Consider the following 6115-nt stretch of genomic DNA (forward strand, 5'->3'; position numbering starts at 1 on the left):
TCATCTCACAGACACTATTCAATTTTTAAGTAACAATAACGTTCATGAAATGGCCGGCGCGCATGATCTTTGTCTTCTATAATAACGTAAATTTTTGTGACTGCCTTTACATTCCTAGCTAATTATCAACATTAAATAGTTAAAGTCGTCTAAGTTACAAATTTACTCAGAATTTTACCGTAACATTGCAATAAATCGCTGTTCTTGGCCAGGAATTTGTTAAACATTTTGTATCAATAGAAGAAACATGGCCGCTACAGAACTTCTTCTATAATATAGAGGACATTCACCAAGTGGTTCCGTGGTGTAGCGGTTATCACGTCTGCTTTACACGCAGAAGGTCGCCAGTTCGATCCCGGCCGGAACCATGTTTATTTTTGCTATTTTCTTTTATCATTTTAATATTCATTTTTCTGTTAATAGTAATCTATGCATGGTAATTGTAATGTATGAATAAATATTCTATATTTTTAGAGTTTCTCAATTGTATTATATGCAATTAATTTAGTTCAGATTTTATTAACACCAGACTCGGTTCATATTTTTATATTAGAATTGTCTAAAATATTTATGTTTGTACATAATGATTTGACTCCGAATTTTATGCATTCGTGACAAAAATGAGTAGATGCGATCCAAAAAGTAACTCTTTGCACTCGAAGATATATTAACTCGACAATTAAATATTTCTTTCGACCTAGAATAATTCTATTCTCATACATTACTTTAATGTTTAGTAATTGATTAGATAACAACATATTTAATAATGTAAATAATATTTTGAATACTGGTAACAGACATTTTTGGTGACTCCGAGTCAACATTCGAGAGCTAAGGATTAATACATTATTTTCAGTACATTAAAATTATTAGTGAAAAATCTAAATTTATATTTACCTACTGTGTCTTGCAATATTGACACAATATTAAAACTTTTTATTTTGCATAACGATTCAGAGTCTAGATGTCACAATAGGCTTGCTGTTACCAAGTTATTAATCATTTTAATGTAGTGCCAGTTTAAACAATCGCGAGAGTAGAACAAACGAATAGTTTATGCTCTTATAAAGTATTAGACGCTTTAATGAAATGGATAAACTAAATTGGTTCATAATAATAATTTACATTTGCAGTGTTTGAAGATTATATTTATAAAGAACCATTTACATATTGAATTAAATAGAAATGAAGTTTAGAATGTAGTAAGCTTTAAATTCAATATAAAAATGTTTATATCGATGATACGACTATCTTACAAAGTAGGATATATAAAATTGATCAAAAGTAAATTTGTTGGATTTGCGATTTCGTCCTTAAATACTCTGGTATAACTTGAATATCATTCTCAATTATTCTTTGGTATTCTAAATTCTAAACAGCTCCCACGAGTTAACCCGAATAGCGTTTCACCTCGGAGCGTGACGAATCAGATCCATTCACTGTCCTGCAAAAATTGTGTACCCGGCACGCTTAAAGAAGTTTTCACTTGAACAAGCGCAATTATGTTTGCACCAAACTTTGTTGTAAAAGCGACTTAATTTATCACTGGAGATTTACCGAGGAGAAAAGCGGCGCGCGTTTCTCGGATAGTTACGCAAGCCACATTGATTCGCATCCTGGAAAGGCTGAAAGCAAGAAGCGATTCAGGGGGAGGGGAAACCGAAGGAATTCGCGAGAACGGTGTTATATGTATGCGTGGGCGAACCGTGAGAAGAGACAGGTGGTATCTTGTCGTGGTGGTCGACGATTCACACTTCCAACTCATTCTCTTCTGGTGACAAGAAAACCAAAGTGACAGTACAGGGCCGCTTTTATCTTGTCCCTTCTTTTTTTTCAGTAGATCCAGCGACATACGATGTGCAGATTGGTGACATTTTGACGTCATTCGCGGTCTATTATTACTTTTACCATAGTCTTCTTAACGATTCATATCTTTCACATTTTATTTATCAGCATGCTCTTCCTTTGGTATTATTTTGTATTATTATATTTTGTGTTACGTCTTCATTGGACGCATTGAACGTGTAAGCATGAGAATAAACATATGTATAGTCAAATATAATATAGCCTTATCACTAGACTGCGGATCTTTATGCATTTATGGCTTCTGAAAGTTTTGAAAAAAGGGTAGCTACTACCATTGGAAATAATATTCTATTTTAATAGACTTTTTCTTAAAATTTGTCTGCAAAAATTGAAAATTACATGAACATCCGCATATCATGTATACATATAAAATTGTGAGACATACTTTTACTTCACAGTATAAAATATCTTTAAATGTATTATAAATGAGAACGTAAACAGTTTAAAATTAATAGAGACTTTTGGAAATCATAAATTTTTTTTGTTTCCAGATATTAAACATTTATAAATCATTAGTGATTTACAATAAGAATATACAATATTCTGCAACACATTTTTGGTTCGTGATTGCATTATACTTTTCTGACATACTTACAACGAATAAACATGTTGATAAGATAATTAACACAATTCACGTAAATCTATTAAGATGTTCTTATAACGATGTATACCTAATACAAAACTTTTGGAAATTCTGAAATTATTGCTTAATTGTTGAACTATTTTATTTTCTCGAAGTAATATGTATTTTTAATGTTGACATTTGTTTGATATGACATGAACATTTTTTAATGGTGCCTTAAACAGTTCAGATCTTTCACAAAAATTTTGAAAATAATTTCTCTAAGCTGTACAATACAATACATTTGACTTTATGCGACAATATTGCTAACACATTCATCTTAATTGTCATTAGGAATTTGTTAAAGGTTGTGTACAGGCCAAGAAAGTGGGAACGAATAAAATCTTATTTTCAGTGGTAGCAGCCTTTATAGATCTGAAATAGATAAAAATCGTATTAAATTCTGTGGAGTTGTATATTTTAGGATTTGTTGAAAATTTTTTGAAGTCATAAATGCATAGAGATCCGCAGTCTAGAAATAATTATGTACTTTTAAATAAACATATTTTAGTGGTTACGATATGAATATTGTTAATCGGCATTTACGAACAAATAAGATTTGGGCAAACACATTTCACGGGACCCATTTCACTGGATAAAGCGTACAATACACGCAACGTCGAAAGGGAACGCAATCCGAGTTCTCTTGAAACGGAGCCGTCCCTGTCGTCGAACGGCCGCGCAAGAAACGGTGTGGGGGATAAAAGGTTTCCTTGTTTAACAAAATATCGTCTCCGAGCCATTAGCCCGACCGTTGCCACTTCAACGCGATTTTCTGCTCCTGCCACGTCGAGGATGTGCTTCAGGATCTGCAGATCCTTCGACCTATCAAGTGCAGACTGCTTGCTTTCCCCCAAGCGGAGTCGATCCGACGCAGTTAAAATTAATTTTTTCTGTTTACCAATTCCTCTCGCGTTTTAACCTTCTTTTCCAGTCTTAATGTTTTTCAAAAATAGTATCGGATTTCATATGAATTCTTTAATAGAACTATTTAATGCAATCATCACATTTCTAAATTTGTTGGTTGAAAGTTAAAGTGTAAGGGTCATGTATACAGTAATCAATAGATTACAGGGATTTACACGAAGTAACCTGTTTACAGATTCATGTATAGACAGCGGATTTTATGCATTTATGACAAAAATGAGTAGGTGTCATTTACAACAGTAAAAACATAAGAAGAATTTAGAAATACTGTTATATTATTGTCAATCTATTAAACATATTAAGAAAGAAAACTTTCTATGTCACTCCAGTTTGTTGCAAATCAGGTGAAAAAAATTTATTTGGCATAATGATGTGCAACTATTTATATTTATAAATATAATAATTAGGTATACAAATAAATTCGTAGCTCGAACAATTAATTGTTTGTAATTTTGTGTTCAATTCAAAACCAGCCACCATATTGCAGATTTATTAACTACTTGTGAGGTGGAGTAAAAGCATAGAACGTGACGGGGAGTAGAATGTTGTTTTCATGTTTGTAAATAATTAACTAGTACACCAATAAATGATAATAAAGTATAGTAAAAATGTTAGTATAAACCTTGTTATTACTGCATCCTATCTCAACAAGTTGTTACTACATCGGAGTGTAGTAATAATAAATAACAATAAATAATGATGAAATATATGAAGTGCTGAAATAATGTAAACTGCATTCGACGCGATGCTTATCTCATTTATTCTTAATTAACATAATACAATCTCTTGTAACAATGTACTCAAGTGATTAAACTTGAGATTAAAACTTGTAAAAGGATTACGAATGCGTGTGGACATCTGATAATAATATTGCATCATATACATAGACAAGAAGCTTATAATTACACTGCGGATCTTTATGCAAAATAAAAATTCTCTGCATCGATTGCGAGAAATAGAAACTAAAATGAATGTTATTTCTTCCCTTAATGATTTTAATATAGGAGAAATCATATACAATACATGTATATTGAAATCTTCAATTTTTTAAATTTTCCAACAATTTTGAATTTAATCTACTTAATTTTGCTATAAATGCATCAAGATCGTGTAAGTAGTTATAATATTAACCCTGTTAACTATCTTTTCACTGTTTTCATCTTCGATATAAAAATTAAAAACAATTCGTAATATCAAAGATATTATTCAGAACTCGATCTATTTTTTTAGAACGTAAATAATGGAATAGAAACATTATAAATTTTCTAAAGTCTTCTACGTTAAATATAATTACATTGTAGTGCTCTATCGATTTGATAACTGATAACACAATTCACTATATTTGAAAACATAGACATGCGAATATGTAACGTGAACCGAAGATCAGTGGATGCATAATGCATATCCTTAACTGATGACCATCATTGATTTTTATGCAATAATGAATCAAATATTCATTGTCGGTGTTGGTTATTACGACTGTCTTTCATAACAGTAATTTCACTGACCGCACCGTGTGAGAGAACCATATGTCAATTCGCTAACATTTACCGCAGTAATTTCTCAGTAAGTTCACGATCCACGACTGCACCTTCAAGAACTTTATCAACAGTGAGCGCAAAAAGTATTCGAATACTTTTCTGATTTGCGAAAAATCATGGATACTGTGATAATTTTGTTTAACACTAGAACTACCGGATGAGTTAAAATGACTTACTTCTGATTTATTCTTTTAGAAATAATATTAAAATTATAAATATGTTTTTCTAAGAAATTTTTTTAGTGAACTTCTCTACTGAAGCACATATTTAAACAAAACTAGTACGAAGTCTGAATAGATGCAATTTTGTCATTATTATAAGTAGACAGCGGATTTTATGCATCTATAACAAAAATGGGTAGGTGTAATTTAAAGCGGTAAGAATATTAGAAGAATTTAAAAATACTGTTATATTATTTTCAACCTATTTAATTCCAGTTTGTTGCAATTCAAGTAGCAAATTTTTATTTTGCATAAGGATCCGCTGTTTAATTATAAGCCAATGTATGCTAATCTTGTTTAGTGCTCGGTCGTTCTAGTGTTAAAACGATAGTACAAGAATAAACTTGATCACGTATTTCGTAGCTCGAGACTTCCAGTACCATATTATTTATTTTTATCGAAGACAATTTTGCACAATGTAACGAGTGGAAGAGAAATGCACATAAAATGTATTTGTCACTTGATACGTGACTATTCTGATGATACGTGACGTGAGCCTCTATGACGTACGTAGCGCCTACACCTCTGTTGGTCGAATTGTCCCGTTTCAGGGATATTCGTAATTGTATCAACCCCTTGCAATTCACGTAAGGCAGTTCATAAAGAAACAGTTTTACACGTGTATTACAAACATAATTGTTTTGTTCATTTCTCTCTCTCAAAGAATTATAATAATCTCGAGTCTTACAATATCAAGTCAGACTCGTGATGAATATTCTGAACAGATTCTAAGAAAAATGTATGTCACTAAAATTTCCTATAACCGCAATAAAATTCTATTTTGGTTCTGTTAATGTACAGCTATTGGAGAACAGGTATACAATAGATATAAGTTTTCTCCTTTTTTAGGAAATTCCGATCTAAAAAAAGAGGTTTAATCACTGAAACCGTAAAATAAATCATAGGGCAAGGGGTTAATAACTGAAAAACAAAGTTGA

The 6115-nt window shown here is 31.4% G+C and overlaps 1 non-coding gene across 1 annotated transcript; it reads left to right on the plus strand.

The window, feature by feature from the left end:
• Positions 1-295: 295 nt before the first annotated feature.
• Trnav-uac (transfer RNA valine (anticodon UAC)) lies at positions 296-368 on the plus strand. The gene has a single exon. It is a non-coding gene; the product is annotated as a tRNA-Val (tRNA).
• The last annotated feature ends 5747 nt before the right edge of the window (positions 369-6115 follow it).

The sequence above is a fragment of the Lasioglossum baleicum genome, chromosome 4 (genome assembly GCF_051020765.1).
Source record: "Lasioglossum baleicum chromosome 4, iyLasBale1, whole genome shotgun sequence".
Taxonomy (NCBI): Eukaryota; Metazoa; Arthropoda; class Insecta; order Hymenoptera; family Halictidae; genus Lasioglossum; species Lasioglossum baleicum.